Consider the following 24,215-nt stretch of genomic DNA (forward strand, 5'->3'; position numbering starts at 1 on the left):
TGTGAAAATAGTGTTGATGCAGGGACAGGCAGAAAGATGATTTGATGTCATATTTATCAATAAGCTCTGGTATATTAAATCCTAGAACAATATTAGCATAAAACATTACAGATACTAATGATGTCAGCAAACAAGAAGCGTGTCTGGTTCTCCACTGACCCCTCATTATCCCACACACTCATACACCACATTGCTTATATGAATTCTAAGTAGTGATGAAAACAGCGTACACCAAGCAAGTTTAACAGCCAGCATAATCTAAAGCTTTTTTGTTTCATTTGAATTACCAGTATGCATCTGAATTAGCTGAGATGTTTCAACTACTATTATACAACAGTGGTCATTCTTGTGACTTTTCACCTCTTTTCCAAGAGGTCACAAGAGTCTCATGTCAAGAATCACAAGATTCAGAAGTGGAAGGCACAGCACTACACTACACTGAAATGTTGATGACAATGCCACTAAGAGCATGGTATTTATTCAACATGGATAATTTGGAAACACAAAACTCTGTATTGCACCCTTGCTGTGCCATTAAAAGTAATTCATTTCAATGCAAACAGTGCCCTTGGCAAAATGGATCAAACAAGCTAACATAACATCATTCCATACAAACTATATTAACAAGACCAGTAATTCTGTCATAGAACACTACCACTTTTCCCATGCACAAACAATTTGGCTATGCTTAAAGCAAAATTAGGGTACCTACTTCAATGAGAAAGTGTAGGTTTTAAACTATTTAGGAAGCCATAGATACAAAATTACATTCTAGCAACTCTTTCCTACTTCAGGATCACTCATAAAACAACATGAATATTTGTAATTCTAGAAGCAAAAGCCTGATCCAATTCTTGAGCCATGAAAACCTCTTAAAGCTTCCAGAATTCAGCCCCAAGGCACACAGATTTAAATGAACCAGATGTAACTTGCTGATTTGCATTTGCAAATTTTGATATTTTATCATGAGTATCCAAATCTGCCCCTCTTTTCAGTTGTCATCCAGCATTCAAGAGATGACCCACAGCTTGTTCCACAGAAAAATGGTGCAGCTTTTCTGCCATCTCAACTTCAATGCATTGATCAATAAAAACCATATCTCACAGTGACTGGGGGCAATGCAATTACTTATCCTAATTCTCCAGTGCCAGCCATCCTCCAGTCAAATAACATCACTCGATGCACTCTGAGAAATCCATCCTTGTATATTTCTAGTTTCCTGAAAGAGTTCTGTAGCTCCTTCAAAGAGCATCTCGCATGATATTGGGTATGAAAATCATTTTCCTTCTACTGGCTCATGGCAGATCCTGAGCAAAAGCAACTGCCTTCTGGACTGACACAATTCTCCCCCACTTAACAAACAAACCAACCAATCCACACACACCCCACAAAAAAATCCGAAACAAACCCACACAAAACACAAACACTGGCCTGGTGAAAAACTAAGATTGCTAGCACAAACTGTCAATGGCAATTTAAACCGGATACAATCAAATGTTTTTAGATACAGCAGACTTGATACATGGCCAGGTGGTAGAGGTTGGTGCAGATTTGTTGATCCTTAAAAACATGGGTGCAGGTTACCCTTATCTCATCAATACTGTTTTTCCTTTCCATTGCCACAGTCTGATAAATAAGTAATTTATGCTTTCTTTGAGTCACTTAATATCCTACTTAGCCTTTTGTTTATGTCTCTGGTATGTATTTTTAAGTACTTGTTTTGCCTTTTAGAGTTTATCAGTTGTAATCTGTCATCTTTTCTCTACTTGTGTAAGGTTTTGAAAAGTTGTCATCTCAAAGCAGGTAAAACTTTTACTTTGCTTAGCACCTCAATGCTTACCATTGAGACCTACTGAAAAAGGGAATCATCATCCCTCATCCAAAGAGGCGCTAACTTCTCTGTGGACTACTCCTTTACTTTAATAGTCATGTTCACATACTTATTTATAATTTATAATTTTCGTATGCCTGTGAAAATTCTGAAAACAGGAAGAGAGAAGTAAGACACCACTAACTAAAGAAATATTATCTCCACAGCATTTTCAATTATTTTTATTTTCCCCCCTAAAAATATTCTAATCAAGATTGAGACCTCTATGTAGAAAGTGCAAGCACACTGACAATATGCTTGGTTTTCTTACTTTCATGGGTTACTAGTGATAGCACTCATATCAAAAGCTGAAAATCCTGATTTAAAGAAACTCTTACAGTTTATCTCTGTTCTCATTTGCAATTCATTACCTTCTACAACCCAAATTATGCAGACTGACTTTCTTCAAACACCTTGAGAAAAGGAAAACATGTGAAAGTGTGCTTTTTGGAGGTGTACACATGGAAAGCATAAACCTTGAGCCTTTCTTTACAGCTGTGAAAGTCTCAGACACAGTAGAAGCCATGTACCATTGTTTTAAGGAAAAGGAGAGAAAGGTACCTATGTAATTTTCTACTCTTTACTGCTTATACGTGGAGCCTTCCTAGCTTCAGGAAGATTTACTGTGTGTCTCAACACATCAGGAATTGGAGGCATGAAGAAACAACATCAGCCTCAGGGCCTCAACAATTGCCATACAGATTATCATCTACTGCCTGGAGAAAAAAAAATAGGAGATACCTTCTCCCATCTTGCCATAGAACCTGCTGACACAGAGCCATTCTACTCGAACTTAGAGCATGCAGGTGAAATATAGATGATTATATCCTGAAAACAGAATTGATTTTACATTGCTATTTTAATTTATGAAGAGAAAAATTATTACTCCAAAGCAATTGTTTTTCACCTAATATTTCAAGGATGGTTTTGCTGAACTAAAGCATAACCCTTATGCACCATAGTGCGAGGGGTAGAAAGAAAGATAAATAGAATCAAGCAGAAACATAAGAATCTCATATTACCGGAGTGGATAGGAGAGCTGTATAGACAAGAATGGCATACCCAGAACCAAAAGAGACCAAACCTCCCTCTTGACAGAAGCCCAGAAGCTGCAGATGTTGCAGTAGCAAGCACAAAGGAGCTCCATTACAAGTCATGAAGGTTGTATGTCCCTAAAAACTTTCCTGAGACAGTAAGTCACACAGATTCATTCAGTCTGGTCTGGGACAGACTGCAGACCCACTGCATGCATATTCCCATAAAAGGTTATTTTGAGTTTTAAAATCCAAATCAACTTAATAGTACTAGAAAAAACAGATGCTCATCTACTTCACACTAGATACTTCCTCCCTCCCCATGCTCTCATCAGCCTTGAAAATCCCATAGCAAATAAGAAATAGTCTATTTCACGCTAAAATACTTCCTGGTGGCTGTTCTAACTTAGGCTTAACTTATTTTCCACATTTCTGCCTCATATCATCTGCACTCTGCAGACAATAACATCATGGGTTCACATTATCCACATCACTTATGTCTGACATCCCATTTTATTTGCCTTTTAACTATTTTTATAAAGATTTAAAACATAGGATTCTAATATGATGCTAATGGAAGGTCTGTCTCCATTTACTTTCTAAATGCATTACCTGTACATTTTACATCATTACAGTTTTCTTGAAATACTATCGTCACAGAACCCTGTAACTTCTGGTTTTCACTGGTTACATACTCTTACCCTGCCCCCCCCCAAATTAATTTTGTTAAGCTATTTAAATAAATGAGTATAACCAAGTTTAAAGCAAGTGAGATTTTTCTGCATTTTGTCTGTCAATCTTTTCATAAGAAGTCCAAAAAACCTGTAGAGGCATTGTAGTTTAGCCTCAGAACAGACTGGGGGCTATCTTGCCTGTTTCCTGAGCTCTTTGAATCACGACGGTTCAGAAAAAATGGAAACTAGATCTTGCCAAACCAAAGCCTGTGGTGTCTGAATTGATTTTAATGAAAATATTAAGTTCTTCCTTCATTCAGTTCAGAAAAAAAATTCACAATATGTTGTTACACTCCATGTCTGTCCTGTGAAATGTTTGGGCCTAAGCAGCCCAGCAGTCTTAGATCAGATATTTCAAACCATTGAAAACAGGTAACAGGTTGAACTTTGCTACCAATTCTGCATGTAGCCACAGTACACAGAGTTCTCAACAGTTTCACATTAGAGGTTTCACTAACAAGCAGGTGCTAGACAGCACACAATGTAGCTAATTCCACAACAGATTTAACAACTTCATTTAAAAAAAAAAAAATCTCAAATCACACTGTGCTGTAAGACACCGAGAAAAGTAGAAAAAATTCAGTAACTAGATATAGAGCCAGAGACAACAGAATGTAGCAAACCTTTCCTCATGAGATATTCCCATAACAGAAAATATGAGTAAATATTCAGACTATGCTCAGGAAGCTCATTGACTACTAAACCTAAAGTATCAGCAATCATTCTTTATTACTAACAGCAGCCAAACATTTTTAGTGAAGGATAAAGAGACCCAATTTCTTCCTTCTCCTGATTTTTGGAGTTTGCGTTTGGTTTTGTTTGTTTGTTGGAGGGGTTTTGATTATTCCCCCCCCCCCCCCCCCCAGACTAGGGCACACTATTAGTTTAATAAGGGTCAGCATTACTGTTTATCATCAACTGATAACCAGTATTTGAACATGGAGCTACTTTCTGACTTTGTGTCAATACATCTCACATGTTGACCATTTACACCATCTTCATAGGCCAGAACAGCCACCAAAATACAGATGAGGAGCAGAGGTTTAAAAAAAAAATCAATCCTGACAATTATGCTTAGAAAGCTCAGGGCTAATTTAGAGTTTGTGTCTCCTCCTCTGGCCAGATTCACCTAGTCAGCAGTAAGTTTGGATATTAGCCAAATACATAATGGCTTTGCACAGCTACTTGCCAATATTAACATTCAGCCAAGAGCTCAAACATCTGCAATGCTACCAAAAGCTTTAAGGGAACCCCTTCCTTACAGCTATCCTCCCCAAATAATACATCGTGACAGTTAAGTGCAGAAATTATCAATCTGATTTTTAAAATACTCAATGGCTTCCAAACTGTCTAAAACTGTTTAGTACTATACAGGTCCTCAAAAGCAACAAAATAGAAGAAATAAGATATGTAGAAGATAGTGCTCCCATATTCTCTGCCAGGACTCATCTTCCCTGTAATTTGAGGCACCACAAAAGGAAGGAAACTCAAAGTTCTGTTCCATAAACACATATTCTGGCAAACAGTAAGGATTTTATTAAAATAAATTAAATCTTAAAGTATTAAATACTCTCTTACCCCAACAAAAACTATCTAATAATAGTAATAAGGGATAGAAACACATACATTCTAAAACTCTGTCTGCACCTCTTCAGCTTTTTTAGTCTTCTCAACTTTCCAGCACCATAATGACCTTCTCTAGATACACAGGTATTTCTAAAGGCTTGGCAAGCTTTTGTCTTTCCTGAGAAAGAATGTCTAATATTTTAGTCTTTACAGGTATGCAGATGTCTTGTGTGCTAAATTCTGTATCCTAGTCTGTATTCATTGTGCCTTCCATCCTGCAACTGTTAATCACTTGCCTCCTATTCTTTCTCAACAAGAAATCTCATTTATCAATGCAAGCCTGCATTTATGAACGCCAGTCTTTTGTGGAAGATTATTCTAAGGCACTTAGCAGACAAATAGTATTTTTAGCTTAATGACTATTAAACAACAATAAAAAATTGTCTTAAATTTTTACTATAATAGTATCCTTTGGGGAAAATATTAAAATGTAAAAATATACAGCATTCTTCAGGATTACTTAAAAATTATGCCTAATGAGTAGCACAATTTTGCTTTGCTTTTGCCAAAATCTACCGAACTTGCATGACTATTTAACAGTTTACAGAAACACTGTCTTTATTATAGATTGAATTATCTTTCTGTTTCAATTGAGAAGTTAGAGCTTAAAAATAAACATGATCTAAGAAAACTTGGAAGTTTTTTAGCAAAAACTAGAAGACCAGTCTTGTCTTTTCTATTATTTCTAAATTTAAAATGGCAAGAAATGCTACCTTTCTTTCCCTTTTAAGCAATATGCTAATTCTTATTTATACATGACAATGATAAAAGCCTAATTTTTTAGGCTTTTAAAGTTTCTTTACAGACCATCAGTAACTTCAAGAGGGACACAAGAGACAATTCCAGACGTATTAAAGAATTTTTTTCCTAGCAATACTACACATATATTTCATTAAAAACATATGTAAAGAATCAAATGAGGATGTAGTTCAGCTTGAATTTCCATTTTTTAGTTACTTTTAAAAGCTAAAGAAAATAGTAGGGTAAAGGAAGAAAACTAACAAAAATTTTAAGTCAAAATATATGTATATTATGATTTAAGTAGCCAAGCTGCTTTTTCTTAGCTACAATCTCATTTCTTTTGCTCATGGAGCATCCAAGTTGTACACAATAAACAGTGAAACAAGCAGGTTGATTCACATTAGCAATATGAAATTGCCAATTTATCGCCTAGTCTACATTTCTTCTGCCTTGTTTATGAGCAAGGAAAACTGAACCCTTGACAAAGCAAATTATGGTCTAAATTCTTCAATCAAATGTGAGGGAGGTGAGGATTAATTGAAAAAGTTAACTCTTTAAATTGTATGCATGCTAATGACACCGAGTTGTGCTTCTGACAGAAACCTTTATTTTTCTTACATAATAATTATGTGCATTTATTTTTTCCATTCACATACTCTGGACTAACACAGTCCACTGTGAGAGCAAGTAACACTCACTTAGGAAGACAAATATTATTGCAGAAGTTTGTTACATCAACTGTTACATCATTATGCAATAAGGGAAGATAAGTCAAGGATCACTCCAAAAATTTGGGAACAAGAAACCAATATGGTAAGAGAGATGTTGTGATTCTTTAGACCTTGCAGAAAAGGCTCTTAGAATTCAGGTATTAAAAACCCCATGATCTTCAAAAGTAGTACAAATAAGAGATTCATAAAAGTTATCCTTTATAAAAATATGGTTTTATATGTGTGTTTATACTAAAGACATCACTTCAAACAAAGCTTTTTGTAAGCACTCTGTATGACATCTATTATCTGTCTTTCCCCTTGCAAATAAGCAAATAAGGTTATAAGAGATTAACAATAAAAGACACAGAATAGAGTGGGTTAAATACTCAGGAATGACAGAAGAAAAATATGATATTAAACATATTTCCTTAAAAGTTATGTCTGCAATAGGAAAAGTCACACTTCTGATGCATCAGAAATGTTTTGATAATGCCAAAATAAGCAATATTTTTCAAATAAGGCCACAAAGGTAGAATAACAACAAACCTTGTTACACATGTTCCTGCAACAGCAAACATCTATATTGTCAACATTCCTACCAACACTCTTTGAATCATACGGCTGTTTACCTAATAACACATACATTTATGAAACGCACACATTAAAGACTGCAATAATTTGTTTTAGGAATAAAACCTAAGAACTTAAAATAATGTAAAAGGAAATTGACTGAATTTGTAATAAGACCTGTAAATTTGTCTATTTTCACATTAAGTATGTTTAAGAATATTCTGTCATTTACATTAATGTAATACTTTTCATTTTAAAATGCATTTAAAACTCATAAGCCTATCTTAGAAATTAGAGATACTTCTACACAATGGAGTATTTTCAATTGAATTCACTAAGGCTGTTAATAACATTCACATGAATGTTGTTAAACACAGGCTTATATATTTCCAGCATAAAGCTATATTTTTTTGGTTTTGCTACAAAGCTTCCATTCTCACAAGAAATCAACAAAATAGTCATAGGATCAGCTATTAAGACTACCTGTGTAACTTCCAGAATTTTCTTAGAATGCTTAAATATTACCATATTTACAATTTAGCAACCCTGAATATCCAGTATGCATTTTACATTTCTTGGATTCAAATGTAGTAATATACATACTCAAATGATAAAACAAAAAGCATACATTTGTGTATTCAGCATGCTTTGAAGCCATCAAACTTCAAAAATGTGCAGAACATGTCTCCTTTCTGTTCTCTTCACTAGGATATAAGGGTATGCACATGTTTTAGGATCATGCTAAAAAAAGAAACTGGCTGTGCCTCAGCCAGTTTAGATCAAAGATCTCCAAGGAACTTACAGGCTCTGTAAGCAATGCAAATGATTTAGTGGATTACCTCTCAATCCAGTATATAATCAGCACCCTGGAACCATTAGAAAGCACTGCACTTCTGGAATTACCTTTTTATTTATTTATTCACAGAAAATGTTGAAGAGTGTTCCCCAACCTCAAGTTGTTGGTTATTAACAACTTGATAGCACAACCCAATCTTCCACCTTTGCGCTGACACAAACTCATCTTAGCTGAGCACAATCATGCCAACTTACAAGTGCAATTTATAAGTCCTTATGGGCATCTGATGTGAACATTTGAAATTGATGACAGATGTTATTGTAAATGCTTTAAGGAAAAACAAATTGTCTAGGCAGATTTCAAGTGAGGTCTCTGAAAAAGACACATCATAAATGAAAACCCAGGTTTGTCATGACTGCCAATATTTAGCCATCAAAAATAAACATCCTTTACACAGCAGACTGTCTTCCAGAGAAGCACCTGAGAGTACTCATTCTTGCACTATTAGTTGACATCAGTCAACAAAAAGACCAACTATGCTTTACCATGTCATATTTGTCCACTAATCTGAATTGTTCAAAGTGGCAAGAATTGTAGTTCAACAGCAATACAGAGGAAAAGAATGCTCTACAGAAAACCGTATGTCAGTCCACACTGTCACAGAAATAACACAGACCTAAGCTGTTTTATAAGGTTATTAAATTATTCAGACATTGCACATACCATAGACATAATGAAATATGTATCTTAGCAGATTACCAGTAAATTAATTTTACTGACCAGGAAGAGTGCTTAGTTAACAATACTGAAAGCTGAAGAAGCATCAGCACAATCTCCAACAGGATTCAACCCATAATTGACAAACAGAAATCAGTTCCTGAGAATTCAAGTACTGTGGTCTCCAAGTCCATTCAATTCGTTATTTTTGCAATGAGACAATCCAAATGGATGCCAAATAGTGTAGCCATGAGTATGGACACAATAAATCTCCATTAGGAATTGGAATGAAGTCACCAAAGTGTGTTCTGTTAGCCTCTCAAAGTCAGTAGAATAATATGACCAATAAGTCAGCATTCATCTTAAGTGATCCAAGCTATTTACTTGGAGGGAAACTGTCCCACATATTACCAGTGCCCTGTGCAACGTGTGATCTGTTGGACTAAGTTCAGGAATGGCAGAGACTTTTTGTTACATTCCTTTCACTTCCTTTGAAATAAATTGCACATTATATATCCAGCTCTGCAATCATTATAGACATTGCTTTCTTTAGTGACTTCCCACATCAACTTCAGTTATCCCAGTAACTGCAGCACATAATTTTTACACATACTTATACTATTTTTTTCACTGATCTTTTTATTCCTTTCACCATTCCTTGGTATTTCCCCACACAATTTGAGAGGATATTTAAGTGATTTAACTCTAAAATAAATCTCTCATAATTTTCCATTTCTATAGAATTTAGCTGCTAGATTCTACATCTGCACTGTGACTTCAGTTAGAAGGATAGGATAATCAGCATGACAAGCAGTGAGAAGCTTAAAAAAAAAAAGAGACAGTAGTTGTTGAAAGTGGGATACTTTAACTAATAAAGTACATTGGTCATTGAGGAAACCACGTTAACTACTCTGAAGCATTTACAATGAATGTCAGCCTTCAAGAATGAGTTTCTAAGGCAGTTTAGAAGAGATAGTCTAGAATCAATATCCCCTTTCAAAAACCTAATCTTAAAACTTCTCAGAAAAGCTTAGGCTTTGCTAAACATCCAAAACAAAGGCACCCACACACCCAGTCACAACTTGAAACTCTGAGGTATATCTCAAATTCTTAGACACATTCCATCTGCCATCCTAGAACAGAAATTCTGACACTACAGTTCTCCCTCATTATTATCATTACAAATTAAGGAGGTCATAGGGATATACAACCTTCCGATCATGTAAACTGTCCATCTCTAAGTCTATACTTCTAATATTGTGAAGGAATTCCAGGTTTCTGTGAACAAAAATAGTGTGACAGTAATAGAGCCTTATTCAGAAGTGCTAAAACATCTTTGCTACTGTTCTCTCCTTTATCAGAGCTCAGCACCTGACAGACTGTCTCTGAAAGGAGATGAGATTGGTGTTCCTAATTGTTGCAGCTACTCCAAAACAAAATTTGGCTATTTAAGATATTCCAAAGCTATGCATTGGAATAGCTGCTATCACTAAATGAATCATAAGAACTCCCCGAGATGAACAGCCGAGAAAGCAACCACACTACTTCAATACTACACTACCAATGTTAATCCATCAAAACCATTACCATTTTCATACAGAAACAAACATTGGATATCTATGCTTACAAACTTTCCTGGACCCCACAAGTAGTTCACAACCACTCTCCAAGGAAATTTTTTTTTGGTCACACCTTACATGCAAGCAGTAACAAACCAACATAAATCCATGTCACTTTATTTCAAAAAGATTGTTTCTTTATAAAATGCATTACATAACAAAAAAGGTGACCAATTAAATACCAAGTGCTCCAGAAAAAGATTTAACTGATGTTTCTGCTGATCTGCCTTTGCATTTTCTTAAATCACCCAGAAGCAGCACTATGCAGTTCATTTAGGTAATTTTTTTTTTTTTTGAGGATCACAGTTGATCAAAGGAAAGCTCAGAAACAAAGTTATAATCTCATTTTGCTTTAAATTAACTCTTGTCCTTTTGCAAAAACTTTGTAGAAAATATAAGCTAATATTAATGTTGCAAAATAAATAACTTGAAGCAACCTCATCATTGCTAAGTACATATAAGACCTCTCAAAAACTAAAACTTACATTGCAAAAATATTTTAAAGCAATCCTAAAAGTGGAGAAAACAAACAGAATCTCACAAATAAAAGAGCAGTCACATTGCACACACAAAAAAAAGTTCAGTATTACAGTTCAGTATTTTCTAGGTGGATCTGACTAACCATCTCCATATATATCCTGGACATCCTACAAACTAAATTAAATGGAGAAGATAACAAATGCATCATAGTGGATAAAAATATAATAAACATCATAAGATATACAGGTGGGAGAACATATGTTGTCTTTGGAAGTGATACACAGCCTGGTTGCCTCACCCTTTCTGTGGTGTGAACCCATTCTTTTCTGTTAGCCATCCTTCAAAGGTCTGCAAGAGTCATCTTTCTAAAGCAAGAAAATCACCTTGAGTAGTCTTTTATGAAAACATGCATGCTGAATAGCTAATTCTCTAAATATCAGGTATATTTGACATTCTAAGATGGCTGAATGTGCTCACTTGATATTTAGCTGCTAAGAATATGGGCCACCCCTTCCCTTACCACTTTTCTACAGCCTTCAGAGCAGGCAAGAAATAACAGGGGTGACTGGCCTGGATAATTATATCTTACACTACCACTAAGCAGAATTTGACCCAGAATTTGACTACCAGTAAATCTGGGGAGATGAAGAACTACCCACAGAATAGAAGAGGTGGCAAGGTGGGTCTCCTCCAAATGCAGCTTAACCACAAGAGAGAGTATTGTAAGTATAATGAGTATACTAAGGCATTCAAATACTAACAGAAGGTAAAAGGAGGTCAATGCTCAGGAAGAAGAAACACACACAATTTCTAAGGTAAGGAACTCCATTCCACACAGTAGGATGGGAAAGAACAAAAGATGCCTCTGCATGCTGACTTTCTCCTTCATGGTTGGGAAGGAGGAAGCCATTTCAGTAACTGAATCCTCTACCTACTGGAAAAAGGGTTGCATCTTAGTTCAGGACAGAAGATACTTTCTATTCATATAACCAACTTCATGGTATAGGAAGAAAAAAAATCCACACAATTAGAAAGTCAGAGCACATGATCTCAATGCTAGAGTAAAGAAGGAAAAAATAAGACAGTATCATCTTCCACATTCTGGAAGACAGCATATCAGCCTAGGTACACCACCAACTGAGCAGGATTAAAATAGGAGCTATTTAAAGGTAACAGCAGCCAAGTTTCCTCCAAACCTGTCTAAAAATACTGTCTCCAACACAGAAACAACCTTTCAGTCCTCAGCACTACCCTTCAAAATTATTTACTCTGACTGTTTTCTAGCAGTATTTTTACCATCTACTCTCAAGTAAACAAATGGCATTTCTGAGAGAAAGACAAAGAGGACAGTCCACATACTTGCTCTCTCTTTCACTAGCAAAACTTTATCTCCTTCCCTTTGCATTTGAAATTTTAGTGGTGCAAAAAAAAAGTCTATTTGAAGACATAGTACAAATGGACTAGCACTACAAAAAAAACCCCAACAAATAAGAAATGTTTCCATTCTTAACTGGAAGATCCCCCTCCACTCTGAGTGCACTTTTAAGAGATACAGCACTGTTTCTCCCTAGTTTAAATATCTAGTTTCTACCTGAGCTGTGAAGCCATAAATCTCAGGGACTGCCATTATCTCATTACTCCTTTGGAAAAAGAAATCATAGAATGATTTAGGTTGGAAAAGACCTTTCAGATCATTCAGTCCAACAGTAAACCTAACACCACCAAGTCCACCGCTTATGTTCCTTTGACTCACAGGACAGAAAGTCACTCCTTCCCCCCCTCAGTTTCCTCTAGGAAAAACAAAATTGCTAACTCACCTTGATCCCTTTGAAAACCATTTTGCACAGAGCTTTCAAACAAAAATTATAGTAATGGAAAGGCTTCTTTTAAAGCACTGAATAGATGTGGAAAGAGCTCTTTTCACACACACCCCTTAACACAGTCATCCACAAAGCCAAGACTTACACTGTAAGTTTCTCACATCAAAAAAAAAAAAAGTAACAATGCTTTTCTCACAGAAACATATTCCTTAAGGGAACTGGAGAAACTTACCATTACACACTCCCAGTGTGCAAAAATAGACCCTAAAAAGGGACCTTTTCCTCTTCATATCCAGGGAAAGGAAGAAATTGGGAAATGCACTGCTCAAGTAGATGAGACCATGAAGGGACAGGTACTACAAGAGCCTTTACTCCTCCACAGAACTGGTAAAGAAAATACCAGCCAGCACTAGGAGCTAAGCAAGATGGCAAAACACCTGACCCCACGAAGCGGCCGCAGGGCACTGAGAAGCGGGCGGTGAAGGAACCTCGCCCCTCGAACGCGGGCTCCTGTGGAAAGGTGGACAGCGCCCGCCGGGCTCCGCGAGCGGCAGGCAGCACGCGCCGACCTCCGCCCTCTAGTAGCTAAGCGAGCTGGGGCGTTCCCGCCCCGCCCGCCAAGGAGGGAGGGGCGAAGCGGCGCTGCCGTCCCGCCCGCAGTGAGTGCCAGCGAAAAGCGAGCCTGCCTGGTTTTCTGCTCCCCGCGCGCGGCTGGTACGGCCGGGAGGGTCGGTCCGCACCGAGGTACATAGAGGGTGTCTTTCGCCCGAGCAGCAACAGCAGCGGTGGGGCGGGTGGTGTCCTTTCTATTAAGAGAATTCAAGGAAACCTCCTTTGGCAAAATAATTGCTTTGGGGGTTCCTGTAGAGACGCAGGTGTGGGGCGAGCGCGCTGCTCTGACACAGCCGTCTGTGGGGGAAGCTGGTCCAGGAAGGTGGTCGGGCTTCCTCACTCCTCGCTGACGAGAAGACTCAGAGGACAGTCCCAAGTTGACCCCTGCCTCTGGGGCTGGAAAGCGACCAACCGTAGGGCCGCAGGAGGTATCTCCCCGCGCCCTGGAAAGAGTAGCTGAATCAACGCTGTGGAGTTGTACGATTTCCTGAGGTGGGAGGAGGGCGGTAACGGATCTGCACAGCATCCTCCCTCAGAGCAGGGCGGCGAGGAGGCTGGCGGGGGTGGTGGCAGGCATGAGACGGAGGATCTTTTCCGTCCCCGACTTCGGCACAGGGAAATGGAAGTGCCAGCGGAGGAGCGCCTTGATGGAGGGGGGGACCTTCCCCCCCTTCCCCGCCCTTCGAAGGAGGGGGGGAGCCGGAGAAGGGCCTGCTCTCGGTGGAGCTGCCGGGAAGGGGTTGCGTACGAGGTGGCCGCCCTGGACATGCACATGAGGGATGGGGGCACGAGAATCGGAAATAAAAACAAATCCCAAACAAATAGTTACGTGAAACCACTGATTTAAAAAGCCAACCAGAAAACTAACCCTGACAAGTAGGCTTTGCCCTCCTCTTGACTGCACTTATTGGCCGTGCTTATTTGCAACGAGCTTGTATCTGCCAATGCAAGTGGTCGGTTGCTGTGTCCATCAAAAGGGAAATATCAGTTCGCTGCTAAGGGAGTAGATTCCCATCCATCCATCCATCACAAGGCTTAGCAGGTAGCCGCCTAGAAATCAATCACACACTAATAAAAAATATATATATTCCTTCCTCATTACATTACTACTTCATGCTCTCAGCAAAATATATATCCTTGATTAATATGTGCATGGATTTTATCATATGCATCACTCTTGCCAAACCTAAAATGATCTTTTAAAAAAAAAAAAAAATCACACAGCATCATAAATGAGGGTCCCCAGTGAGTATTCATTAATTATATAACTGCAAAATAATATCCTGTTAGTTTCTGGTTTCCATTTGCCAGCCACTAGAAGGGAATAGAAATCTCTCACCTTTTTCATGACACAATTTTTAAAACACCAAACATTAACCAGTATTTAGGTATAAAGCTAGGAATTTCCAAAGCTCATCAATTCTGTTCTAGAAAACTTTAACAACAATAATATTTTTAAACATGGGCACAAAAAATGAGACTCCTATGGCTGCTTTTAATAGAAATTGCAAGAGAGGTTTCTGGTTGATGATTCTGTAGGGAGAGGCACTCTGTTACCAGAATAAGATGTGCACTTGGTCCCATTTATTACAATGTATTTCTACAGCAGTATAAAAAGACTGTTCTGCAAATTCATTTCCAGTTTCAGCTACCAGACAGTTGTAGAAAGCAATATATAGCAATTTCCTTAATCACAATAAATATACAGTACTGTATTACAGCCATATTCTTGTTTAAGCTTCTCACCTTTCAAATCATTGCATCTGTCTTTCGTCCTCACATGGATTTTACAACATCACGTTTAGCTGACATCTCTTGCGCTGAGGAAGGAGGCAGCAGGGAGAGCCGGAGCAACCGAACGCCTATCAGAGGAGGAAGAGAAGGAACCCGCTGCAGTCGGGGGAGGCTTGTGTGCTCCTGTCCCTCGTCTTTCTGTCCCTCAGCGGGTCTCCCTCAGTCAGCTGCGAGCCCGGCTGTCTGGGTTGCCAGTCCCTGACTCAACATTCCCAGCATTCCCGAGGAGCTGGGGCTTCATCAGCGCCGAGCGGCCTGCCGCCGGGGGCAGCAGCAAGCTCTGACAGCCAGCGGAGAGTACCGGCAGCAGCACACACACTGCAACCCCATGGATTTCTCGGAGCGTAGACACTGTCCATTCATTGCAAACCTATGGGTTCCAGTCCCCACCCAGTAGACGTCTGAAAGGAAAGTGTGTTACTCATTGTGAAATAGCCTAAAAATACACCTATATCTGCGTAAAACTGCAAAGGAAAAATTGCTTTCCTGTCCCTGTTCACTGAAGGCCAAAAATGTTCAAAGCCAGGTGCTTAAGAACACGATATCTAAAATCCACTACTATATGTGCATACATACACGGGGGGGGGGGGGGGGGGGGGGGGGGGGGGGGGGGGGGGGGGGGGAATCTAAATCTGTTTTGCCTTAAGTGTAAAAGTAAATTAAAATGACATCCATATTTGCTTGTGTTAAAAAAAATAGTATGCAGGGAAAAAAAAGCAGGAGATGAGTTGTTATGCAAAGCCTTTTTTCATCAGAAAACTGTACACTGCGTTAAAAATTACTCCTGAGATTTTATTTATTTAGTTTTGTATTAAGGGGAGTGAGGGGAAACCTATAAATATCACTGACTTCTCCTCATCCTAGGTAATGAAGTTTTTTTTCCTCTTCTATTTTTCTCCCTTCTCAAATTTTTTTTTTAGTTTAATTGTTCTTGATACAATCATAACTGATCACCCTCAGTCCTTAGCTTCAATCCAAATTCATACCTTACCCTACACAGAATTTCGCAAATGTATTTTATCTGCCCCTTCTCAACCTCTTTGCTGTAACAATGTTTTTAAGAAACGCATCAGATCTGTAGTTATTTTACTATAATCTGTATTTTATTCCTCTCTTGCTTACATATGCACATATACATGCCACTATTAAACATTATCAATAAGAACAGCTTTTATGGAATTTCTATTAAAAACTATGTCAAAGGAAATTGATTTCAACCAATCATGTTTAAAATGAACATAATCCCTTCATTGCTGTGTATGAATTATCCAAAGCCAGTTGAAATAGTTTGTTGTCATGAATATTTATTCAGAGATGCAAATATTGAAAACAATGCTAGGATGCAGTTTACAGTAAAAGTATAACAAGTTTTATTTCCCCAAGAAAGGGACATACTCTTACTATACCTACTTCAGCTATAATTACAATATAGGGCAAATATTTTTTCCGGGTTCAAAGTAATGGGACAAACCATGATTAAAATGCAAACCTCAGTTCCTTTTCAAACCTGCATATTTTCTTGAGGACATTTCTGTTAAAATAGTTACAAAACCATGGAAGTTATGACAGAGAAAATCTGTTCCTGGAGAAATTGACAAGAAGGGACATGGTTTTGTATACAAATAATTTCACTTGATCTAAAAAGCAAACAGAAAGTACTCTTGTGCTCTTGAAGAGTTAGCAAGTCTGCATCTGTAAGAAAATGGATAAACACTATAAAATGCGGGTCACTGCACTGAATCCTTCAAAGCACATGTGTCCATTTTCAAAAGTTTAGTGCTTAATTTGGATTCGGTGTGCAGTAAGAATATCTTGCAGACCTGTGTCAGTATTGCTAATACCAATTCTGTCTCAGTACTGTTAATGAAGACAGAACTTTTGTTCTAAGTGGTGTCAGCTGCTGACAGTTTTTTTAAACAATCACCCCATCCCTGTCTATATGAAAAGACAGGAACATCAGGTTCTGCTTTATCCTTTTGTGACTCATTCACTGGCAAAGGTTACAGGCCTTGTGATAGCCTACAAAAGCCAGGATCATTCTGACAGCAGACCAGTTGCCTAAAACTCTTCTTATTCAAGAATAATCACTGGGGGAAGACGCTACAGAGTTACCATAAGATTGCAACAATATTGCAATGTATTAAGCTTGCTGTCATTCAATAAAGTTTGTGGCAGAATTAATCATAAACCATCTTGGAGCTGTAGACCATCTGCAGGGAGACTGTTAGTATTACTAGTGCCAAAGAACAGAATATACCCTCTATGGACAAGACCATTTGGTGCAGAGCTTTAGGAAAAAAAATATTTTGCCATATTGTATTCAAAAAGAGTTGTTAAGAAAATGTGCAGTTGAAATAAAGGGTCGGAGGGGGAAAAATAATCAGAATTTATACAGCTAATCTACTTATTATAAAAACAACATCCATGCAAACAACCTCAGGGTCACATAATCCAAACCCTTCAATAATATTCATTCCTTACATTCAAAACAATGCTGGAATCCAAACCCAAAGGGTAGGATAATAACAATGGTATGTATTTAAGACTGACTTCTTTGCAGCTGATGAAAGTTCTCATTTTTGTCTAATCACAGGAACATCTGTGTTGTCTTTGGTGTCATGATGCAGGTGTGCACCATTAAGCATAAAAAGGAGAAAGCCAGATCATGTGAGTAAGCTAGCACTTTTTTTTCTTTTTGTTTTTGTTATGAGAGGTTCCAATGCATTGACTACTAGACATATCTTTCAGCCAACTGTTAGAGAGAAGCAGTCTGTTGTAAAACTTAAACCAGTATTTATAATACAAGTGTCATGTGATGCTGTATCTAAGGTTTGCACTTTTCAACAGTTTCTACCTTCAGATGCATTTTTGGCTAGCGTACTTTTGTTTGTTTACTGAAAAGCTTTCTGCCTTAAAAATGCAGCATATTCATAGTTCTTTTTACTTATACATCAAGAGCTGTAAAACCCCCACTGAAGTTAATGAAAAATTCTTTTTTATTTAAATGAGAGTAAGTTAGGCCCTAAACAATTCAAGTACATATGAAATACAGGTTTTAAAATCTGCCATTTTCCTCAGCCTAGGCTATATTGATTTCGGAAACAGGAAAGCATAAAACATTCTCTTATCATAATTTTTCTGTTTCGTTATTCTATGTATAAATAATTCAAAATAACATTAGAAAACATATAGTGTTACTGATTGTCTTCTGTTCCCATGCTTCCCTTTATCCTTCCCAGCTCTCTTCTCTTCTTACCTGTGGTAATAACACTTCAGCAGCAGCTAGCTCCCTTTCATGTTTTGGTGAAGATGTATGCTGTTTAGTGCTTCATTTTTAAAAAACAGAAATACAAATAGAAATGGAGCTCAGTCACTGCTGCTTCATAATTCAGAGCAAGCAACTGCAGGTGTGTGCTTTAAAAACTGAAGAAAAATCCATTTTAGCTTTATTCCATTGAACCTGGCCCTGATGTATTCATCCATGCTTCCCTAGTGGCAGAGTTGCTTTCAGCTTTCATTTTCTATTACAGAAGCCAAGTCAAGAACATGATGTAACAGTCTACTTTTTAATTAAAAATTAAAATTTAAAAATTGTAAAAAATAATTCTGGTATTACATTAATATATGAAAAACTGAATTACTTTCTAACAAAAATACAGCACAAATAGAAACAACACAAAGACATGAAAATTACTAGAAGCATGGGAGCTTCTGAAGCAGAAATAAGAGATGATCATGCAGGTCAGCCCCTGTGTTTTGATGGTAAAAAACAGAAATACATGGGATAATGCTACATTAGACTATTATTAAGAAATGGAATCAGTAATTCTGTTTATGCTATGTTGCGGTACAAAGCAAATAAATGTGACAGTAATCTCCTTGATAAAATTTAACTGTTTATTGCATTCACAAGCACTTTTAAATTTATAATTGTCCAGTAGAAATCACTATTACAAGATATTACCATGATACATTGTTTAAATAATATTCAAAGAAAAAGTTTAAGTGATATACGTATTTTTTGGAAGAGAAAGTAAGTCTTGATGGATGTTGGTGCTCTTTATTCATATTAATACCTAATTGGCAGCAAGGATCAAATAAGAAAGTTACTTTCATAGTGCAAGTTCTTCCTAACTGGTAAGGTCCAGAAAGAAGAAAATTAATGGAACTGTGCAAGAAAAGTACTTTCACATGGAGTATGCTGATATCTCTGGAAGAAAAGAGGAAAAAATCCAACCCTAAATTCTGCATGATTTACACTGAAGGTTCCAGAAAAAAAAAAAAAAATGTTGCATTTACCATGATGTGGTGATCAGACTTGGGGTGAGCACTTGACCCAAAACAAGCAAACAAAAAACCTCCAAAGAAAATAATTGAAACAAAATTGTTTAACTGTTGATTTCAGAATGAGGTCCTATTAGTCTAGTCAATGGAGGTGTTGCACCTGTCAGTCAGTAATTTATAGGACTGCTCTGTTTCCACTTTATCAGTTCAGATCTCCACCTACAGAGATATCTGTCAAATTGAATCATAAAATAGTTTCCACCAAATGTTAGTTTCCTTCTTTACTTTCCTCATGACAGATCACTAATCAAAGTCTGCTGTCTTGGTTTTCAAAATGATTAGTATAATTTATTTATTTTTAATCTAACAGTGACACATACTTTACAGAGGATGGAAAAACATTACTTGGATATACATGAATGCACAATACGCTATTGTGGAATTCATTATAATGCATTATTATGCAAAAGCAAACAAGGAAAGTATATTCTTTTTTGTAATTGCGTAATTTAAGCAATTTATTATATACCGCATTGCTAATCTATTCAGAATAGAAATCAAGCTACTCTGGCACGTGCTGTTAATTTCATTCTTGCAAATAGAGCAAAAATAGCAAAATTATTTAATAGTAAAAATACCCAGCTCCCAGAAGTTCTTTAGCTGCCACATCTCAAAATAGGGCTTTTAATAGGCTTTTACATCAACTGTGCAATATATTTCAGAGACCTAAAAATATTTCTTAGAACAATTCAAACTCAAGTGGCCCCTAACAGTATTTAGTAGATCTAGCTTAAAATATCTTGAATTAGGTTTAATATTTTAAGACCTAAAATTTTATCAATGGTTCTTTATTTACCTGGTTGGATCTATTCTCTGAAAAGTATTACTGCTACCACTATTGTACATGTGACTATACTAGAGCTGCTGCTAAATGAGCACTGACTAGTAAACTCTTAGATGCTGGTTAATTTTTTTAAATCAGTTTAGACAATTCAGAGCTAAAGTCCAAATGACTTTTCAGCAAAGCTTAAGCTTTTAAATGCCCACCTTATTCCTGAAAAGTGCAACTAGATACTAAAACTTGTATTTACTGGTTTCAACATGAGCCACTTCATCTGAAGGCAACTGAGGTTCCCCTCTCAATTCTCCAGTTGCAGGAAGCTGATATCTCCTTCCCTACTTATGATCTCAGCCACTACGGTGAAGTTGGCAGGTACAAACAAAATCAGGATTGTAGGACTGTTCACCCCCAGTACATCATCTTTTCTCAGCAGATGTATTTGTTATACACAAAGTTATACTACGTAAAAAAACATCTAGAGAACACAAGGATATTAGATTTTTATCTGTACCAATATATTTTTTTGCTTAATGTAGAACCTAAGGCCAGATAGAAAGGAAGCCAACATTTTGGTAACCAGAGAGTTGTCATATACGCCATAATCTTCAGAAGTAGTCTTAACTTTATTGTCCCATATTCTTAGTGTTATAGTGATAACTTCTTATAAAAAGATCTCATAACCATTGGATTTCACTTTTGTCATCAAGATTCTTGTCAGTGCTGCAAAACAGAATAGCACATGCCATTCTGAATACTTCACTATGTTCTGGTCTTTAAAGTTTAACCTTTACAGAAAGGTTAAATATAGACTTGAAAGTATCCTTTTATGTTGCTATAATTAAATATCTATCAGTATTTCTATGATAATCATCTACCACCCTGACTTTATGAAATATCAGGACTTCTCCCACATTTGAGTAAAACTTGGTCACTACTCGAGGATCTAACTTCAAGTGGTTATGTCCATTTATCTTACCAATTCTAGAACTAAAAAAGATAATGGTCTTTTTCTGTCTTTTTTTTTTTTTTTTTTTTTTCCATTTTTACCATTTAGAACCAGTCCTGTAAACTACATGTATGCTGGCACATTTAATTAAAGTTATCGAGAACCACTCTCTGGCATAAAGAAGAAATGGTTTATAATTATCTGGATTCATGCCACTAGACTCACTCAGCTCCCAAAATAGGATACTGCCATGACGATTTCTTACTGGGAACATAAACTTATGCCAACTTCCAAAACATGCCTGAGAACTGGGAGGGAGTCTATCATCTAGTCCAAAACATCATAGGTACTGTTCTAATTTAACAGTTAAGTTCCAGCGCCAGGAAGTGCTTCCTGAACCTGTTCAATTTACTAGCATAAATGTAACTGTAGGTGAAATTCTTTCTATCATCTGGTTGATTCTGAAGGTATTCTTTTCTGCTGTCTACAGAAGCATCTAATGAGTACGTTCTCCTCAGAACTTGAAATACACCTTAAAAAAAGCGTACTTCAGTATTGATGACTGCAGATGAAATGCCTTCCTTAGGGGCATTTCGATCCAGGGATCAACTTAGTATTGTCTTTTTTTGCATTCCTCTCCTAAGAGTTTCTGCTTTCTTTATTGTCCCAATCCCACTTTTACATCCTATTCCACTAGTATAGTTTGTTGACTATCTTTCTGACTAAGAGCAATTTGTGATTTCAGTAATGGAAACACAACCATGTATTGTAACAGAAGAATTTACATATATAACAATAATGGACATGTACATTAAATTGAACTGATGACTTTTTATTTCTTTATCAAGCTATATAGAAAAAAAGACAACAGGAGAGGGCTTACAAGTTAAAATAGAGAGAAATGTTTTCTAATTGTCAGCTTGACATTATATAACATTTCCCTACAAATAGGTACAAAATGGCTGCTAAGGTACAGGAATTCCGCCTTGTCAGTCTGGCACATCTATTTCTAGTGGACTGCAAATCTCAGCATATGCAATTTGCAAGCCTGAATATGGCCGAGGTGTGACTGTGCAATGAGGGAGAAGGTGGCTCTCATAACATGGTTCTTGCAAATTCAAGGATTATTTTTTTTTAATTTGTTATCACTTGATAAAGTATTGTTTAGAGGGGAAAAAAACATGTGTGACTATGCCTAATCTCCTTTTTCCATTTTTGTGGGCTTTCTCATTGTTTAATTGACTTTACTGGGGGGAGTAAAAAAAAACCCCAACTACTCCAACAAACAAAACAAAAAACCCCCAAAACAACAAAAAAACACCAACAGCAGCAACAAAAAAGGGAAAAACCAGGAAAACATCAAACTTTAAAACTTAGTGGAAATAACTAATAATTTTGTTTCCAACCAATTCTGGATATGGATTAAATATATCATAGTAGTAGTAGTATAAATTGCCACATATTTTTTCTTTTTTTATCGTTTAGACTTAATCTTAGGAAGAAAACCTATTTGAAGCTGCTGAAAGATGACAAAAGCCTTAAAACACATAGGAAGCAAAAATTATGCCTATAAACAGCTGTTGCTCTATCCTTCCTTCACCTTTAAGAATGAAGAAACATGTACACTTTTGTCAATCCATTAGCAGTGAGTAGCACAGTATTCCTTTGGCAAATATGAAAAAAAGCAGAAGAAAACCATCATCTGTGCTGAAGCCATACAGAAATGTTGAGGAGCAGATTCAGAACTCCCAGAAAAATCAGGTGATAGAAACAAATAGAAGTATTGGTAAAATTCTTCAGTGAAATTACTAGCTAGAGGAAGAAATATCTGTGCAAAAGTTCTATAAATGTATCAGCCGTAGAGAAGGTAAGAGGAAAGCAATAGAAAACCTCACAAATACAGCTTAATACCAATGCACTAAAACTATTTCTTGTTCCTTCAGGATGTAAAACACCTATATATGAGTGAACTACAAATCATGAGATTTTTCATGTTGGGATGAAGGAGTATTTTGCCATGTAGTACTGAATTTATTCTGAAATCCTTAGGGCAATTGGAAAGCAAGTATGTATAGCAAAAGGCAGACAGGCAAACCATATGTTACAGCAGCAGCAGCCGCTGTGAAGGGGAGGATAAATGCATTAATCACTGAAGTATAGCTCAATTAAAAAAGATTTTTATAAACCATGAAAGATCAGACTACAACACAGACTATGATTTCTTGATCCCTGAGCAGACTGTGCTACTAGTGTTGTATGAGAACTGTATATGACCATCTTTAATATGAATAGAGGAACCAGAGAGATACTGGGATAAAAGAGGTGGCAGTAGTTACAACAGCAGTATTTTTAATAACATTTCTCTGCTTCTTATTTATATGTACTTACACTTCTCTCCTCCTTATTTAAATGTACTTTGGATTTTCCAAAATATATTTTTATTTACTGCATTTCTTTTTTTTTTTAATACCTTGACCAGGCAGCTGTGAAGAGGAGTACATCTGGAAATGAGTAGAAATATTTTGCAGCTACAGCAATTGGTCTAAGAAAACATATTACCTCTCTGCACAAACCTTATCTCACAGGAAATATTTTGCCTGCTTCTTTCATGCAGTTAATGGGATTCATGTTTTTGATGTTTAAGTACAGTTGCCTGTTTAGGATCCTAAACAGCACTATGGCCTGTGCTTGACAGAAGGGTTAATTTAGAAATAAAAGGAAATCTGAGCAAAACTACTGTGTTGCCTTTAATGAGGAAAAAATAGGAACACAGGAGCATAACGAGAAAGCAAAGTATTTTGGAAGTCGACCCTTATTCCATTTATAATAGTTAACAATTATATTAGTTGAGTGAAATGGCTCTTTACTTCTGTGTTCTTGTTACAGAGCAGAGATTATGGTGATCCACAATGTATTATAAGGAATAGAAGTGAAGAAAGAAGATCAGGCTTAAAAAGGATTTAGTTTGGCATAGCAGCAGGAATATAAGGTGAGTTCAGGTTGTTTGCACATAAACCA

At 36.8% G+C, this 24,215-nt stretch overlaps 1 protein-coding gene and 1 long non-coding RNA gene across 15 annotated transcripts in view; one reads left to right on the plus strand and one right to left on the minus strand.

The window, feature by feature from the left end:
* Positions 1 to 15,351, minus strand: part of ERC2 (ELKS/RAB6-interacting/CAST family member 2) — a 443,424-nt gene extending 428,073 nt beyond the window's left edge. For all 14 annotated transcript variants that reach the window (XM_075762003.1, XM_075761998.1, XM_075762008.1 and 11 more), the window contains exon 1: positions 15,079 to 15,351. The gene's annotated coding sequence lies outside the window, so the exon portion shown is untranslated. The remainder of the gene's footprint in view (positions 1 to 15,078) is intronic.
* LOC142603145 (uncharacterized) lies at positions 13,104 to 24,172 on the plus strand. Its single transcript, XR_012837020.1, has 3 exons — positions 13,104 to 13,464; positions 17,720 to 17,793; positions 24,084 to 24,172. It is a non-coding gene; the product is annotated as an uncharacterized LOC142603145 (long non-coding RNA).
* The last annotated feature ends 43 nt before the right edge of the window (positions 24,173 to 24,215 follow it).

The sequence above is a fragment of the Balearica regulorum genome, chromosome 10 (assembly GCF_011004875.1).
Source record: "Balearica regulorum gibbericeps isolate bBalReg1 chromosome 10, bBalReg1.pri, whole genome shotgun sequence".
Classification (NCBI taxonomy): Eukaryota; Metazoa; Chordata; class Aves; order Gruiformes; family Gruidae; genus Balearica; species Balearica regulorum.